General features: G+C 36.4%; 1 protein-coding gene across 42 annotated transcripts in view; it reads right to left on the reverse strand.

Moving 5' to 3' along the window:
• PTPRD (protein tyrosine phosphatase receptor type D) overlaps window positions 1–20167 on the reverse strand; it is a 2082753-nt gene that overhangs the window by 390479 nt on the left and 1672107 nt on the right. The window lies entirely within an intron of this gene.

A 20167-nucleotide genomic window follows, 5' to 3' on the forward strand; every position in this document is an offset into this window, starting at 1 on the left:
TTGTATTCTTTTAGAGTTTCCAGATTAGTAGTGAAAATAAGACAGGTATGCCAGATAACTAATAGGAGTTAATAAGTGATTAGTGCCAGGAAGGAAAACCAAATAATGCCATAAAAGATAGGATCGGGAATGGCATCATGGAAAAAGCAGTCTCTCAAAGTGGGCCTTGGAATATATGCAGGATTTTAACAAGATGAGGGAAAGGGATTCCAGAAATTCTGTGCAAAGGCAGGGCAGTGGGAAAGGAACTCTGTGGAAGGTGAGTTGGCCTGGTTTGGTTGTAACAGAGCTTCCCATAGGTCAGTATGCATCAGACCACCTGGAAGGCTTGTTAAAACAGAGAGCTGGGAACCACCCTCAGAGGTCATGGTTCAGCAGGTCTGTGGTGGGATCCAAGAATTTACATTTCTAACAAGGTCCTGGGTGACACTGATACTGCTAGCCCAGAGACCACATTTTGAGAGCCATTTTGTTGGAGTGATGTCTCTATTAGGAAATCACAAGATTAGGCAAAAGAAAATGATTCAGGCTTAAAAAAAAAAAAATAGGTCACAGAGAGTCTTGGATGGCAATCTAAGACAAATAGCCTTTATTCAGCAAACCACAAGAAGAGTTATTTAATGTTTTGGGACAGAGGAACAACATGGAACTAGGCTTTGGAAAGATTAAATTGACAGCTGACTCAGGAATGATTTAGACCAGGGGTGTCCCCAACCTATGGTGAGTTGTATAATTATTTCATTATGTATTACATTGTAACAATAATAGAAATAAAGTACATGAATCATTCCAAAACCAGCCCCCATCCCCCACCCCACAGTCATGGAAAAATTGTCTTCCATGAAAACTGTCCCTGTTGCCAAAAAGGTTGGGGACCACTGATTTAGGGAATGATATTAGGCCATAGAGTTTCAGGTGAGAAGTAGTATAGGACATAAGGGTATGGTGGTAGGAATAGAAGGGAAGGGAAGGAGACTGGCTGGCTCCAAGTAATAATTTGAAACATGATCCTTCAGGTGATGATAAATAATAGTTCCAATAGAACCTTTAATAAATCTAGCACAGCCTCTTATAGAGAGTAGACTCTTAATAAAAATAAAATAGAGTACATCACATACTACTGCTTCCTCTATCATTGCAAGAAAAACCTGAGAATGACTATCAGAATTCATTTGCAAAATGAAACTGCATACCTTTGTTTTTTTTTTATATTGGAATATTTGAAACACATACAAAAGTCTTGATAGGAAATACTAGTGATATCCAGAAATAACTTAATCCACTAAAATAACTTGTACTTTAAAAAGAATTGTAATGCAGATACTCTCATGTGTCTTTTCTGAAACTGAGCTTCAGTGTAGAACAAAAATTTTAAAAAAGATATTATCTTTTCCATTACTATGCATGAGCGGTTGAATGCAGGGAAGATAAAACTAAAAGGAAGGGGAGGAATCATTCTAATTACCATTCTCCTAGATAGCCTCTTTTTTTTTTAAAGAGATTGTGGGTGGCATGAAGCAGCAACTTGTACATTGAAATACATCTTCCTGAATCCAAAAGCTAGCCAGCTGTTCAAAATCAGCTATTGTTATCAATCGCCTCTGAAAAACAACTTATCAAGCAGTTCACGACTATCAAATGTTAAAAATCTCAAAACTTCACAGAAGTGCTAAAGGAATCAGCTCTACGCCTCCACCCCCTTCTGCTTTTGCTGCTCCCATCCTCATGCCAGCATTTCAAATGACAGCAAAGTCCAGGAGACATCAGTCCTGTCGGACTCAATTTGTGTCTGTGCAAGCGTATCAGAGCCAACTGCTACATAATGACTCCGTGTGATCACAGAGATAGAGACCTATGAATGCTCGCTCAGGGAAGAAGTGATTTCGCTTTTCCTCTTATTCGGCTGAAATGCAAAAGACCAAATTCTTCCAAATGAAACTTCAAATGTTACTTCTGGACTCGGAACAGTGATAGGATCTAGCGCTCTAGAAATGAATGCAGATGCAAACATACATATTTATACTTAAATGGGCTATGCCCTTGGCCAAGATATGACAAAAAGAGATCAGAGGTGTGAAGATAAAACCTATTCAAGATGTTCACTCCAGCCAATCTCCACTCCTATCTTGTTTAATACATAGAAACATTACCAAAAGGGAAACAAATGCTGACTGTATATCAGTAAGGTAGAATTTAAATTTAGGAACAAAAATGGGACATAGATTTTCAAGGAACTATTTAAAGCAAAAATAATGAGGATGAATGAATACTGCAAGTATTTTTAATTAGCCTATAGTGCAGATTGCTATGCATTCTGCAAAGAAAAGGGCAAGAAAATGGGATTCGGGATTTAAAAAAGTACCATGCTTTAGCTTGTATCGCAAATTATTCTGCATTTGTCCAACAGCCTTCAGCAGAGGCCAACTCTGATTTTTATGTTTTGCCCTTTGCATCTTTTATTAACAGGGACATGCAGACAAAACTGAATCATCTATAGGACTTTAAAATAAAATACGGAAAAAATTTTAAAACTCCCTGGATTCTTATGTCTCATTCCACAAAGATTTTGTGAAACAATAATTTTGTTGATTTCCAATTGACTAAATATTTGTTTTTGTGTTTATGTATGTACATGCTTAGAGAAATTACCAATACAGAGGGCCATGCAATGCATGTAATATAATTTGAAATGGAAAAACAGAGTACACTTGCCTACAAACCTTAACAAATCACTGTTTCAAGTGATCACATAAGCTGACACCTATCCAACTCTTTTTCTTCAATTTAACAGTGTAATGCTTTTCTGTAATAAGTATATTCATTCAAACTAATATGAGTACTGAAGGAATTATATTATTTTTTTTTCAGTTTTCTGTACTGTTGATGTTTCTATAGACTGTATTAACATAAGAATAAAAGGCAAACTGGGGCTTTTCTTCTTTTAGAATATCATAAGAGGTCCTTAGAGAAATGACTAATGGTAGGGTCTGAGATTTGTCTTCCAAAAATAAGAAAATAAGTCTAGAACATCTTGTGGTACCAGGAAGCAAGGAAGCTTTCAGGATCGACCAGTCTATATTCAGAAAAAGGATCTGAGATGATGAGGTGCCACTCGGTTAAATGTAGGAAAATCTAAGACAAAAAGTATAATAGCTGCAATGAACTGAAACATCATATTACAATCTATGTGATTCTATGAGTTCATAATTTTAAAAATTTGATTGGTAACTCTAGGAAGAGGTTAGAGAACCAAATCATTAATCTAAATAACAGGAAGATAAAAGGAAAGAATTAATTAGCAGTTAAAAAAAATTCTCCATAAAATTTTAAAAAATACAAAACCCATTACTACTGTCACTAGAAAACTGGGTATCATTGTTTAATCTCTAAACATTTTTCTTCTTTCTGTCTTGTAACAAACCCATCCTCTCAAGACTAGACATCTCAGGAGCTATAGTATTATAATGATATTTAATCTGAGCATACATCCATGTAAATATGCATTAAGTTGGAGGGATGGCATGGGAAGAGAAGTTCCCAAATGCTGTGACTCCTTTTTATCTACCACCCCAAACCAGGCCTCTATAAATGGACTAGAAGTGGTTTCCAATTATTTATGAGAAAGATCCATTTGTACAAAAGATGTGCCACCAGGAATGTCCAATCTGTAAAACAGACAAAAGCAGGGCTGCTCTGGCTGAAGCTAGGGGAGGGCGGGCGGGCCCTGGAGCCTACAGCAGGCCTGGCAGAGGCTTCTGAGGGCACCCTGTGAATTCCCTCTGTCCTCAGCGTGCAGTTACAACACAGGCACATAAAAAGGAAAGAGAAAACAAAAACAAACTTTCCACATTTCACTTAGTCAAGTGGATTTTCTGAGAGAAGGGCACCTCCCTCCCAAATATTTGATCATGGTATCAGACAAGAATCTTCCATTGCTCTCCAATATAACTTTCTGCAGGATAGGAATGTTCTTATCTGCACTGACTAATAATGGACCATGTTAAACATAGCTAGTGAGACTGAGGAAGTAAACTTTTCATTTTAAGTTTAATTTAAATTTGAACAGCCATACATGCCTAGTGGCTACCCTAACAGACAGCATAGTCAGCCACTACATGTTTTAACAGCACTGAACAGAAGGGTCTGTGTTTTCTGAATTGTAGACTGAAACAATGAGGTGGGAATTCCAAGCCCTTATAGTCCTTGACTTTCTACTAATCAGACCCTAAAGAAAACCCAATTAAGCTTTAGACCACTCACTTCCTCATCCATACACCTTATCCTGCCAAAAAATATTATCTCTTTTTAAACTACATCATAGAATGTAAAAGAAGGATCAATAAGTGGTCAAGTATATAACTGAAAAATGTCCAAATAGAAATACTGTTGTTTGGTAGACAATGAGGACCTCAGCCACTCCTAGGGACAAAGGCCAAAGGCAGGTGCTCCAAGCAACTGCTACACCTAGGTTAAGAGGGAACGCTCTACCAATCTGCCAATCAGAACTCACCACACCAACTGAAAAAGAATGTAGAAGTACAACAGTGTCTGAAAGGTGATCTAGAACAACCTAAGGCTAATTATCATGTCATTAGCTTAAATCTACATTGCAGTCCACCCCCCAAATGGGCTTTCAGAGAAGCTCATGGGAGATCCACATGCGCAATAAGACTCAGGTCAGAAAACTCCCAACTGTCCATCAAAGTGGTTTGATGGTGACATCTGAACCACGAGGAGGGCCCAATTAGACACTATAAAACAAGATCCCAGACCATATCTAAGGCCCTTTTGTTACAGCAGAGGGGTCCATTCATTGTCTGTGGCAAACATAGCTTGTTCTTGTTCTATAAACCTGTATCTTGCTCTTGCTCTGTAAATCTATCTAACTCTTCCTCAATAAACTTTGTTTCACACTTGTCTTGTTGTTGGTGTGTCTGGTCATTCTTTGGCCAAGAGCACACCAAGAACCAAGAACAGAATAGAACAGACCATGACTATGACCCAAGGCTCTTACTGAAGGGAAAAAATGGTGTTGAAGATGCGGTTTCATGCTTTACTACATTTCTCACTACAAAAACCCCTATTTGGGATGTAACAGGACTAGAAACTTCTGGCAGCAAAGACTTACTGTACTTTATAGATGTAAAAGACAAGCATACTGGTACATATCCATGTGAAATAATTTGTATAGGTATATGTTTTTATGAAATAGCCACATTCAATTAATATCAATGAGGGATATGGAAAACACATTCTTAAATACATGCAGTGCCAAAAGCCTCATGCCTATTATAGAAAACATTACTGAGAAGAAGGACAATAGAAAAAGTTTATTAAACAGTGGAAAATAACTGCACATAAGACAACTGTGAATAAAATACTCAAACCTAAAGAACATAAGGATTTTTTTTTAGGAGAGAAACCCAAAATGCCTTAAAATTCTTTCACATAATGGCACATCAAATCAAAAACTCTAAATTTTTCTCTATGCTGCCCTAAACATATTTTCTTTGAAAATAACTTAGGGGGAAAAAAGCCAAGAGGTAGTTTATGAGCTATTACATATAAATACAAAGTGATAATTCAATCATCTCATTTTTAGCTCAAGTTATGACTCAATGTGACAACACCAAGTGACTGTAAGCACATAATGATTTCTTTGAAGAAATCAACTAAATTATAAGACTATTTGAAGAGTAAAACAATGCCTATCAATATAGACACTTAAAAGATTCATTATATGCTTAATTTTAACAGATATCCAACATCTATTAATCTGAGATTTATATAGTATGATTCACTTTCTAAGTAAGTGACTATCAATGGATCTCTGTAAGATTTCAAATACCTTTACATTGGAAGCACACACGAATATTAGTTACTTTCAGAGATGGCAAAATGACATTATTCACTTTGTTTCTCTTTCGGGAAGTAAAAATGCTGTATGCCATGAGAAACAAACAGAAGGGGAAAAAAACTCATTTCCCTTTGTACTTACTTCTTTTCCTACAAATAGAGCTATAATTCTGATTTGAAAAAAAGGACATTTTTAGAAAAATCACCTAATTTCTTTAAGCTATTATTACATGTCATAGCTTTTATCTAGTTTCATGTGATGCTAGTGGAACCTGGCAGTGGAAAAGTTAAAATACAAGTCTATTCAACAAGCCATCAGGATTCTGCTATTTGTTCCATTCTTCCAAAAAGCCATTGTAAAAGTGAGAAACTGACCTTTCTCACAAAGTATAAACAGATATGCAACCCAACTCTTTCCACCCAAACAAAAGAACATAGATTCTGGCTGGGCACGGTGGCTCACACCTGTAATTCTAGTATTTGGGGAGGCTGAGGCGTGAGCATTGCTTGAGGCCAGGAGTTTGAGACCAGCCTGAGCAACAGCAACACCCTGTCTACAAAAAATAGAAAAATTAGCCAAGCATGGTAGCACGTGCCTATAGTCCCAGCTACTTGGAAGATTGAGGCAGAAAGATTGCTTGAGTTCCAGGAGTTTGAGCTATGATGATGCCACTGCACTCTAGCCTGGGTGACAGAGTGAGACCCTGTCTCAAAAATAGAAAAGGAAAAAAGAACATAGATTCTATTATTTTAATCTCAGGGTATTTTTATGTTAAATAATTTATGAGGCTATATTTTCAATCTGTTATAAGAAGTAATTGAAGGGGTTTAGACAAGATATTTTCATGCTAGATATACAATCATAAGCCTAATTTATCATAAGGCAATTATGCATCTTTATTCCAAAATTTCATATTATCCTCTATATTTGACTTTTAATAACCTATACATAAAGCTCTAAATACATTATTTATGACCTATAAACTAATTTATGAGTCTATGTAGCCTTAAAATTTCCTTTATGACAAACAGATTGCATTTATATGGTGAGTACACATTACCAATAACATCATATTCTAACAATAATGTATAATTTGTTGTTTTATACAACATGATGTTTTGAAGTATATATAGTATACATTGTGGAATGACTAAATCTAGATTAGTAACATATGCATTACCTCACATAGTTATCATATGTGGTGAGAACACTTTACATTCACTCTCTTAGTATTTTTCAAGAATACACGGATGTGAAACCAAACTGTCATTTCTAACTCACTAAAACTATTTTTCTTTGTCATTATCTTAGAAATCAAAGGGGTGGTTCTTTTTTAATGCATACAAAATAGTTTTGTTTAAAATACATTTATCTTTTAAAATATGTTATGGGTAATAAGGTTTTAATTATAATTATATGTATTTTGTTTTAGCCCCATCAATACATATCAGAAAAGAAGTGTAGCAATATATGACATATTTAATTTCTTTACTTCAAAAAGTAATTTTTAAAATTCACTTTGAGGAGAATTTACCACTCCCTAAAAGGAGTAATCTAGCATTGATTTCTTTTTTCCTTAAAATTATTTTAAAAATAAAATGAACCACCTTTCAATCATTTATAAATACTTCATTACTACAGCTCAAAGAAAAGCAATTTAACCTACTTGTTAGGTCTGGCAGAGGGTAAGCAGGTGACAAGAAGTGGCTAAGCGCGGAGAGCAGTAACCAAATTGTAGATAGGAACCAAAGTTCGGCTAGGGAATGTTCCCTGGTGGGAACATACATAGTAAAAAGTTCCTAGTAACATTTAACTGACCCAGAGCTCCTTCCCATCTAATTAGCATGGCATGGGTGGAGCTTCATGAAGGATTCTGGGAAAGACATATGCTCATAAAGGGAAACTGCTACAAATGTCCTGTGATCTAGTACATAAGCCCAACCTGTCAATCACCCAAAAAGGCGGGAAAGGACAACCAATCACACCAGGACAAAGGCGGGACAAACGAATATGCTTCTAAAAGGCAGCAAGTGACCGGACTTCCGGGGTTGTTTCTGCGTTCCTGACGAGTGACATGTTCCACTCTCTCTGGGACATATTTTCAGTTTGTGTAGCTTCCTTCTTTACTTTCATTCTTTCTTTTATATGATAAATTGTATAAAATTGCTCTGTGTTTGTGATCATTCCGTCATTGGCTTGGCTCGGTACCAGTACTGAATCTTGACACTGGAAACAGGAGAACCAGGAAACCTCCAGACAGACCTAACATACTCACAGGTGGTATATCTATCTATAGTTCTATTCTCAGAGTGATAAAACTCCGGACCAGAGGCTCTCAATTGAAGGTGATTTTGCCCTCTCCCCAGGGGATACATCCAGAGACACTATTTGTTTTCAGAACATAAGGAGGGCGCTCACAGCATCTAGTAGAGGCCAGGGATGCTGTTAAATATCCTATAATCCACAGGACATCCCCTTATAACAAAAAATTATCCAGTCCAGAATGTCAGCACTGCTGAGGTTGGGAAACACTGCCTTAGAACAATTCATTAACATCGAGAAAAATTCAAACTGGAAAAAAAAAAAAAGCAGGAAGTTTTAAGATCTATTTCTAATACAATGTTTTTTTAACTCACCAATTTTAGGTGTTTCCAGTGCAGTTTTAGTACATAAACTCAAAACAGATTTGAATTTCTGGGCATGGGAATATGGATGACACCCAAATTTCCCTTTTTGTCCTAAGCTAGAACCAAAGTTGGCTTGCCTTAAAAGTTTAGTTCACAGGCTTAGGCGGCATAAATATTGTCACCAATTAAAAGAATGAAGCTGTTAAATGGAGCAGACATTGCACTGATGTCTGTCAGTGAATAGATGTGGTTCTCATCTCTCAGGATAGGAGTTTAGCTCTTCTCCAAGGGAACAGTCTCAGGAGAGAAATATTCAGTTCCAAGGAATGTTCTTTCAAATCACTACTAGCACAGAAATAGAAAGTGGAATAGTTGAGAAGCCATCATGAATAGCTAAGGAAATTGGAATTAAAGAATATTCTCTTCATAATCCCAGTTTGTCCTCATGACTAATCCCAATCCCATGTCTCTCTGAGATTGTATGAACAACACACAGCAGAAGAATTGGATTCTGTGTGGAGAAACCAAATAAATGGTTATTACACCAAATGGAAACATAATCCAAAGAAAGGTAGAAAAGACAAACATTAACCATATAAATTCAAAACACACTCTCCTCTCTCACCCTGTACGTATATTTTGTTCAGTTATACTGTACTCATCTTTACTGTTAGTATCCTCTTCACATCTCCCCCCTTCAATGAAACCATAGATTGATAAAAATCTGAAAAAAAAATTACAGATCATCTTGCATAACCTCCTCATTTAAAAGACAATGAATGAAGTAAAAAGACATAATGAAATTAGTAACTTAAAAATACACATCTGTTAGTCTCAGAGGAGGCTTTAGAACCAGTTTTCTTTCTTGCATAGCACTGTATCTACTTTTATCATCTCTGATTAACTAAAACAGAGATAGCTAATTCATGTAAGGCCATGATTAATTCTAAATTGAACAACATAAGATCTCCCCTTTAATTGGCAAAGAGACAATATTAAGATTGGCACAAATGAAGGGGGAAAGCAAACTCAAAGTTGGCGTGGAAGAAGGAAGGATGAAAGAATCTCACTAAGTAAAGGTATTTGATAGTCATTGTCCTAGAAGACAAACAAATGATTCACAAATGAAAGTTTATCCCCTGAATCAAAAATTCCCCAAAAGGTCAATCTTTAACTTGGTAACCTTTTATTATGTACTTGTGTATCTTAGAGTCAAAAAGTTTATAGATGTGCTTGGAAAGAGAAATGATTAACCAGAAATAGATTTTTTAAATTCTCACATGTTGGTAACTGAATGACTTACATGCAGACACATGTTTGTACACCTTCAGGCAAATTTATTTTACATATTACCATCAAGTACTTCTTATGGAGTTTCTTTTTTTTTCTTTAAACAAGGATACATGTAGACTAATTGGGAAGAGATAGGAATGTGTTACATGGTGAATTCAGAGTCATACAGTCTAGTTATCTCGGTGGAGAGATGTCAGCCTGAGTGCATTTTATCATAAAGTTGCTGAGGGCAACAAGGCCATATTGAAAGAAGAAATGAAGACACACAATGGTTATTTTTCAAAAGAAGTTGGCATTATAAAGTGATTTGATAATAAAGTACGAAAATTTCCTGCAGCAATAAAAGCACTATGCATTTCCCATACCAAGATGTGTCAGAGTAACAATGAAAAAAAATATTTTTCCCATAGTCACTCTGAGAAAATATATTTGAGACCTCTGGAAAAAAGGCTTTTTAAAATACTGTGGTTTTTATTGTACTTCTATAAAATACTTGAACAGAATACAAAACACAGATATCAAAAAAGGAGTTTAAAGTCATTAAAAGCCTACTAGCAAACTAGATGTAGTAACTTTCTCAATACCAAACTTTCTAGATACCAGATGTAATCTTAAATGAATGGCTCATGCAACTAAAAGAAAAGGAAATATCAAATAAAAACATCAATCAAACTTCTCTGCTGGATTGCTGGATTTAGGCCTCATATAGGCCTTTTAGAAGACAGATTTTTATATTGCAAAGTAGAGAAGTAACCATACTATTAGGTAGATAGCAAGGGATTCTGGGTCTCCTAGGGACAAAAGTGGGTGCTGCTGCAATTCACACACTCCTGCAAAATGAGCTTTCAGAGAGTCTCATGGGAGATCTGCATGTGCAGTAAGACTCAGGTCAGGCAACTCCCAACTGTCCAATCAAAGTGGTTCCATGGTGACGTCTGAGCCACTAAGAGTCCTAAGACAAGACACAGACTATAACAAGGCTCCTTTTTTCATCCTTCCTTTTGCTCTCCCTTTGATGCGACCATGGGTCCAGTCGTCATCTGTGGCATATGTATCTTGCTCTTGCCCTATAATCCTATCTTTCTCTCCTCAATAAACCTCATTTTCACGCTTGCCTTACTTTGGTGCATCTGGTCATTCTTCGGCCATGAGCACACTAAGAACAACATTTTATTTTTTTTTTTTTATTTTTGAGACAGAGTCTCACTCTGTTACCCGGGCTAGAGTGAGTGCCGTGGCATCAGCCTAGCTCACAGCAACCTCAATCTCCTGGGCTCAAGCAATCCTACTGCCTCAGCCTCCCAAGTAGCTGGGACTACAGGCATGCGCCACCACGCCCAGTTAATATTTTGTATATATATCTTTTCAGTTGGTCAATTAATTTCTTTCTATTTTTAGTAGAGACAGGGTCTCGCTCAGGCTGGTTTCGAACTCCTGACCTCTAGCAATCCGCCAACCTCGGCCTCCTAGAGTGCTAGGATTACAGGTGTGTGAGCCACTATGCACGCCAGAACAACATTTTAGACTGAAACCTGACAACAATAACACAAATAGGAACACACTCAGGAAGCAAACCAGGAATGGAGCTGGCACAGACTTGGAAAGTAGACAGGAAGGTGCCTAACAATTATTAGGTGGGGGATCAAGCTCCATATTAAAATGCCTTTTTAAGAATTTCTCTGCCTTTTGTGGTCTACTCAATGATATTTCTGTCACAAATGGAATAGTGACCCTTTCCTTCATAATGTTTCAATTATTTTTAATCATAGGCTTAATCATGTTATCACATTACCTTGTAAAAACAATTTGAACAGCCACACCTTTAAAAATATGGTCACTTCCTCCCACAGCAATTGTCAGCAGGGTCAAAACCACTCATTGCATAAATCTTCACTATTTTCAAACATGTCACTTTAGATTGGTCCATACACCCCATACACAAATATAGTGCATGCTTAAAAATACATGTGAAAATATGCATTTATATATTATACATACTTAATATACTACTCATGAAATACATTGTCAAACACAATTAGAATTTTAAAAATGAGATAAAAAAATAAATAGAAGTACAAATTTTTCCTAGGCCACATAAATCATTCAGGACCCACTGCCTTAGATAGTCTATAGTTTGGGTTTTTTTAACCTATATTTTAGGTGACCATAGACAAAAAGACTTTTAGTTATCTGTCCACCAATCTCTAGGTGACAGTGAAGGAGTAAAAACATTGCTGTTGTTTGAGATTTTCACACACTGTCCTCATTTTATAATTATAAACCATCTCTACTAAATTCGAATAACTTTACATATGGACTGTGTTTTTGTATTAAAAAATGAATTCCTTCATTCTTTTGCTCCATGAATATTTCTGAATACCAAGGCAAGGGGATAGCTACCAAAGACATAACAATGTGTAAGACAACAAGGTCCCTAATACTGATACATTCCGGTGCTAGGAGACAGAAAAATACAAGTACATTTTTTAAAAAAAGAAGGTATAAAATGCTATAAAGAAAATTTTAAAAGGTAATGGGGTAGAGAATAATTTGTCTATGGCAAGGGAGAGGGAAAACTTTACATAAGGTGACAGTGAAGGGCCCTGAAGTGGTGGCATGTGACCCTGAATGCGAATGACAAGACAAAATGGAGAAGAGCTTCCCAAGGCAAGGGCCAGACTGCCCAGGGCAGGGACTTACTTGGAGGCAGGAATGAGCTTGGAGTGGCTGGAGCCCAGAGGGCCCACCAGACAATAATAGGAGGCAGGCTGGGAAAACAAAGTGGGCCCCGATTACACAGGGCCCCGTAGGCAACATAGATTGGATTTCATCTGAAATGCAATGGAAGACACTGGAGGGCTTTATGCTATGGAGAGACATGGTCTGATTTATATTTAGATGACTCCTCAAATGGCTGTCTGCCAAAGGTTTAAAAAAATGCAGTCTGTCTCTCCCCCACCCCACCTACCCCGCCCCTAAGCCTCTGCAGACACTTCCAATCCATTTATTTGGACAGAGCCATTCAGCAGTATTGTGAAGTCCTTAGACCCTTTATAAAAGCCTCACCAGTTTGACTTTTCAGTGATCCTGTAGCCGTCTTCTCTTCCCAACTCCGTTTAAAACAATCAGAAATAATGTCACTTTTTAATGTTTTGAGCTGCTTTTTCTCTGCTCCAACACTGCCCTAGAAAACCGAATGATTTTTTTTTGGTTCCTCCCAGTGCTCTCCCGTAGAGAAGTTTAACACACTTTAGAAATTTCACTTAAAAAGTAAAGCACCTGATGTTAGTTCTCATTTGCGTTCCTGAAAAACGCAAATGGAAAAAATCTGCTTTCATGTACAAAGAAACGGCTGGCATTCCGGATCTCTATGGTCACACTTTCTTTAAAATCTGTGATTCCGGAAAGGCTTTCTACACTCACTTAAAAAAAAAAAAATAAAAAAAATTTAAGTTTCTGAAGTTTAGTAGATCAAAGTCTCTTTTTTTGACCCTTTTAAACCTTGTAATGTTAGCAGTGATACTAATACCCAATACTACACTGAAATTCAGGCTATTAGAATACAGGGCCTTTCCAATAATTCAAAAATCCTTTTTTTCAGGATTTAGAAGCTAGGGCCTGCTGTGAGTCAATTGCTGGCTGCCTTCCCAAATTAGCTTTTCAGTCTTAGTTATCTTTTACATTTCATCCCTTAGTCTTCACTCCAGGATTTCCTCCATTATAGAAACAAGGCTTTTAAAACCCCAACATGAAGTCATTTTTAATTCCTTAGTATTTCTTATTAGTTACCTAAATAAACTTGGGATTATCAGTATTTAATCTTCTGTCTTAAAAAAACATAATAAAACATTGTAGTTTGGTATATGGAGGGTATAGAATGTACCAAAAAAAAAAAAATGTCTTTTTATTCTGCATTTCAGGTGGAAGAGGCTATTCCTCCTCCAGGTTGGTCTTGCCATGTGCCTTAGCCAAAAGAATGGGACGGAAGCAACACTGTGTGCTTTCTGACTCTGAGCCTCAAGAAGCCCAAGAAACCTCAGGAAAAAGCCTTGCACAGTCCCTTCCATTTGCTGATCTGGTGTCACCTGCCAGCACTGTGTGCAAACAAGCCCCGGCTGGCCTGGTGAAGGAAGAGAGACCATGTGGAGCAGAGATGAACTACCTAGCTGAGCCATCTTGGAACAGTCAATCCCCAGAGGACCTGGCCACAGACTCAGGAGCAAAGCCAGTCAAGACCAGCTGAGCCTGGCCAACAACAGCAGAACCACCCAGTGGAGCCCAGCTCAAACTCTTGATCCAGAGAATGAAATAAATAAATGGGTATTGGATTAAGCTACTACATTTTAAGATGGTCTGGTATACAGTAAGAGCTAACAATAACAAGGTGTTACATATTTACCTCATCTGGAAAGAAACAAAGAAAAATAAGTGTATGTTTTCTTCAGTAGGTTTATCCCACTATAAGTATTCAGTTAGGCAACTTGGGCTTTTTATATAGTTACATCTAAATTAATTTGATCATCTTTGACAGCAATCAGTTGGTAAAATCACTGCCCTTAGCCTTCGAATCTTTGTACATTGTTCTACGATTTAGGAAGGTCAGTAAGTTAGAACTTATTTGTACCTCTTTGTTCCTTTTTCCAATTATAAATATTTCCTATCACATAGCTGAGAGAGAGCAAAATTGTTCTAAAATATCCTTAACCATTGGCTAAAACCACATAGCATGACATTTCTTCCTGTAATACAATTGAAGTGATGTATGTATCTGAGATCTCAACTGATCTTACCAAGCACACTGACAGGTAGTAGTTAGCACAATTTCAGATGCTGTTTTCCTTAAGCAGTTTCTGGCCAGGGATAAATACCACAATTCAAGTTGGGTTAATAATTTAAAAGCAGGGATATTTTCACTGAAAAGCTTTTTAAAAGAATGACATTTTGAATAGCCAGTGTGTGGTTCCTTGGGACAGTTTCTGACAGCATGCTGGGTTTGTCTGTCCTTAGATAGGAGCTAGTCAACTTGACTAGTTACTAGAATGTGTGAAAACATGAGGAGATATAATTATTGGAATTAATAAATGAATTTAGCACGGTGCTGAACACAAGCTCAATATAAAAATCAAATATACTACATACAACTAGAAAACAAATATTTTTAAAATACGCTATTTCTAACAGCATCAAAAAATATTTTAAAAAATAAAAAAATGTAACAACAGTTTACAAGATTTCTATGCAGAAAATTATAAAGCATTAATAATAAAGATGACTTAAATAGATGATTATAATATGGTTTAAAAAATTCTTTATTGTAAAGATGTCGATTTTTCCCAAATTGATCTATGTATTCACTATAATTCTGACATAAATTTCAGCATACTTTTCTTATGACATAGAAAAACTGATTGGTGAATTTATAAGGAAATGCAAAGACTCAAAATAGTCAAGACGATCTTACAGAAGAGCAAATGTAAAGGATTTATGCTACCAGTTACCAAGACTTATTATAAAGTCACAGAAATTAAGACAGTGATGTTTTAGCTCAAGGGCAAACAGACCAGGGGAATAGAATAAGAAGTATAGAAACAGATCCACCTGTACTCAGGCAATTGATTTATACACAACTGTGTCCCTGTAATGCAATGGGAAAGAATAATCTTTTCAATGAGTGGTGCTGGGTCAAATGGATATTTGCATGAATAAAAAATATATGTTGACCCTCTTTTGCAGTCACCAACCCCCAGGCCACAGCCCAGTACCAGCCTGCTAGGAACCTGGCCACCCATCAGCACCTGAGCTTCCCTCCACCATGCCACCCCACAGTCTGTGGAAAAATTTTCTTCCATGAAACTTAAGAACCAGGCCACACAGCTGGAGGTGAGTGGCCTGCTAGTGATGGAAACTTCATCTGTATATACCACCCCTACAGCAGCTCCCCATGGCTCTCATCACCGCCTGAGCTCCGCCCCCCGACCGCTGTCCATGGAAAAACTGTCTTCCAGGTGCCAAAAACGTTGGGGATCACTACTTTACCTCACACCATATACAAAATCACTGTATTAGAGACCTAAATGTGAAAGATAAACAATAAATCTTATGGAAAATGACAGTTTGCAGCCTTGGGATAGGCAAAGATTTCTGAAACAAGGCAAAGTAATAACAATAAAGATTGATGAATTGGAATTAATTAAAATTAAAATGTCTGTCCATGCAAAGACATTATTAAAAAAGGGCAATCCACAGAGTGGAAGAAGATATTTGCAAGATATATGTCCACCACAGGCCTGACACTATCCATTTTTATTGTGTTGCCTACATTTCCTTTGGAGAGAGGGTTTGGAGATAAAAGCCTTAAACAGGCAATTCACAAAAGTGATTATCTACATGGCCACTGAACATATGAAAAGGTGCTCAACACCGTTAGTCACGGGAAAAAATGCAAATTATTGTCACAATTAGAAAACACTACACACTCATCAGAATAATTAAGATGAGAAACTGGACAACACCACATCTTGACAAGGTTGTGGAACAAATTAATACTCATATATTGTTGATGGGAGTGCAAATCGTAAAAACCATTTGAAAAACTATTTTGCAGTATCTAATAAAGATAAATATATACCTACCATATCATAAGCAGTTTCATTTGGTTATATCCAACATTAGCATAGATATTATTTAAAAAAAAGAGGTACAACCTAAATATTCATCAACACTGGAGAGAATAAATAAATTGTGGCATATTCATAAAATCAAAGACTTGCTTACAGCAATCAAAATTTAAAACTTCTGCTAAGAAAAAGTAATATAGTTTTTCCCGAAACTGCTTATCAATGCATACATTATCTTAGTTACCTCCTAATCATTTTGAAGAAGATAAAATACATTGATCAATACAAATAACATAAGTCAAAGTTACATACAAATTAGAGTTGAACTCAGTTCTCTTGGGAACACATACAGAAGGAAGAATAGTAAATACCCAGCCCAAAGCACTGAGAATCTAAAGACTTATGGCTTCAGTAACTGGAATCAGATAAGGAGAGACTTTTAGTCTAGACTGGAGGAAGAAAAGCAATAGGAAAAGGTACTGAAACTTGAGAGAAGGAATCCAAGTGGATAAAAAGGAATGGCTTCTGGGTCCAAGGAAAGCAGTGTAGTCCAAGGAAAGGGGCAGAGACAGTCAAGAAAGCAGGATTCTACACCAACTTTAGCACTGACTTTCACTGCATCTTGGCCAAATCACTTCCCTTCTCAGCCTCGGTTTCCCTAGCTGCTCTATCTTATAGCACTTATTACCTTCAATATAGTATATAATTACATATTACATGAATTATCTGCTAGGTTTATTGGTATTATCCCCATCTCTAGTAGACTATACTTCTACAAGGATAGAAATTTTTTTAGTATTGTTAAACATGTATGACTTATATGAAAGAACCTATATGAAATGTGTATGGGATAATCTTATTTTGGAAGATACATCAAAAATAATGCTGCAAACCCATGTGCAGTTTTTTCCCAGCTCACAGGTTGATGGAGATGGTGGTGGCCATGCTAAAGGTATGCTCATTTGCTATACTGACTGTTTACTTTTCACAGGGCACATTACTGGGCTACTTGAGAGTAGGTTTTGTAAAGCCCTAGAGTTCTAACTTTAATAAGAAAGTACTGTACAACTGTCAAGCTTACTCCATGTTTAAGAACTTCCAAGGTACGTATATGAACAGCTAAACGGAAGTAAAAATCCACAAACTAATAACCTGATTTCAGAAACACATGTTTTCTTTCTTTTCTTTACATATTAATAGCTAGGGAAAAATAATTCTAAAAATTTAAATAGGAAGAATTTTGTTTAATGATAAAGCCAAAGAATTAAAATATGGTACCAAAGAATCTAGAGACAAATATTTATTAAATGTCAACTCTCTATTTCCCACATCATGCTAATACACGTCAGACACAAATATTACACAAGGGCAATGCCTCTAACAAATTTGATTGTTTGGAAATACAGGAATGTGAAACATTAGCAAAGCATGATAAGATGTGTTAGGATCCAAATAGATGGTTTGAATGATAAACATTAGTATGTGTGCAGACGAGGAATATGCGATCTCATTGGTCAAAAAGTTCTGGTGAAATTGGTGGTATTTTACAAAGATTTTGAAGAATATATAAAATCTTGATTTGAGAGGAGTAAAGCACAATTCAAAAATAAGCATATGATTTAGATGTTGATGTGTTTAAAGCATTTTAAGAAACCAATAAATCAGCCATTGAGCATATACTATAGTTTTGGTGTGGGAAGAAATTAAGATGTAGGGAAAGTCAGTTTGTAGTAGGCCTTCAACACAGGCTGAGTGTATCCTACAGGACTGTAAATCTCAAGCCATTAGCAGAAAAAGTAGGAATAGAGTTAGAGTTAATATTTCCCAAATTCTGCATATAAACTTTAAATGGAAACTTAAAGGAAAAAGGTTATACTGAACTATACTGATAGCAATGGGCTGCCATTTTGGATATTAGTGAATTAGATAATAATAAATCATAACACTGCATTCCAAGGAAACTTACTCAAATCACACTACTGCCATGATAATATAATCCCAATTTTTTCCTGTAGGGCATGAGGCACTTCTGATTTTCTTCGTATCAATATCTATATAAAACACATGATATCCATTTTATAATGCAATCTTGATCCTACAGAAGCAGACTGGTGGTAGAGCTGAATGGGTGTTGCATTCCCCACTTTCTCATTATCCTATTTCAAGATGGCTCTGGAGACAATTCCTGACATCTCTGTGCTTCAACTTCCATCTGTGTGAAGTGAAATAATGGCTGCCTCCAGCCTACCCCATCAAAATCAGTAAGCTACACATACACATCAAAATCATAAATGCAGGAAGGATTTTGAGGAAACAAGCTTCTGTCCACTATCATTAAAAACAAAACAAAATTTAGTCAGACCTTCTCAACGGAGGTTCCACATGATAATTATGCCCTGCAGAATATAATTCGAGTGACTCTTCTCTATTCTCCTAAGGATGGTACAAAGTAGTACCATTCTAGATGCACAGCATAGAAGTTAATTCATGACATACAACAGATGCCTTAGGGCATTAGGGCTGTATTTTCTTGTGAGTTCAGCATGAGAAGAGCTCATACTATATGTTATATACAAATTAGGGTTTACAATCCAATGCCATTTTGTTTAAGAGAAAAAAGAAAAAAAAGTTTTGTGTTTACGGACCTGTAGATTTAAAGCCTCACCATATTCCAGAAGAAAAATAAAATATCCTGGAGTAATGCCAGAATGAATGGCCCATAAATTTTGGGTTGTCACATATAAGTAACAAAGAAGGAAGAAAAGAGTGAACACTGTCATACTTTACAAAATGGTTTTTGAAAAGCATTTCTGACTTAGTAACTAATACTTATGGAACTCATTTAAAATCCTACACAATGGGCTACTACAAGACAAACATTTATTTCCTGTTTAAGAAATGAGAATAAGATCTAGGAAAAATAACCTTTCTCACATCTAAACCTGGTATAAAGTGGAATCTCAAGTTCAAGTCAGTTTAATTACACTGAAAAGCTGCCCCTCTTTTAGCTATTTAATCTCACAAAAGCTCTTCAACATAAGATTTATTTTGCTTTGCAGAGGAGAAAACTGAGGTTCAGAGGAGTAATCAGTGTCTGGCCCAAAAGCTCTGTGCTAACAAGTTTCAGACATGGTTCCTCTGATTGCAAATCCTATAAAACCTCCAAACTATGGCTGAGAAAAATGCAAAATAAACCAAGATGGCTGTTATAGGTTGAAAAGTGTCACTCAGTAACTCAGAATGTGATCCAATTTAGAGATGGCGTCTTCACAGAGGTAATCAAGTTAAAATGAGTCGTTAGGGTGGGCTCTAATCCAACATAACTGGTGTCCTTATAAAAAGAAATTTGGACACAGATACACACAGAGATAAGACAATGTGAGAAGATGGCCATCTACAAGGTAAGGAGAGATGACTGGAATAGACCTTTCGTTCACAGCCTTCTCATGGAACCTGCCAACACCTTGGACTTGCCTCCAGAACTGTGAGACGATAAATTTCTGTTATTTAAGCTACCTAATGTGTGGTATACTTTGTTGCAACAGCTCTAACAAACTAATACAATGTCAAATGCTGACTGAAAAAGAATTAAAATTAAAAATTTATCATCCAAATTTACAAACTAGATGGGTACACAATAACTTTTTCTATAAGTTTGTAACATTTATGGTTTTGAGGCTATTAAAGCCTAAAACTGCACTAAGACTTTTAGAACACCTTGTATAATACAATAAATTAAAATTCCATTATCATTTTGGTGAAAAGAAATGAAT

Source organism: Microcebus murinus, chromosome 12, assembly GCF_040939455.1.
Source record: "Microcebus murinus isolate Inina chromosome 12, M.murinus_Inina_mat1.0, whole genome shotgun sequence".
Taxonomy (NCBI): Eukaryota; Metazoa; Chordata; class Mammalia; order Primates; family Cheirogaleidae; genus Microcebus; species Microcebus murinus.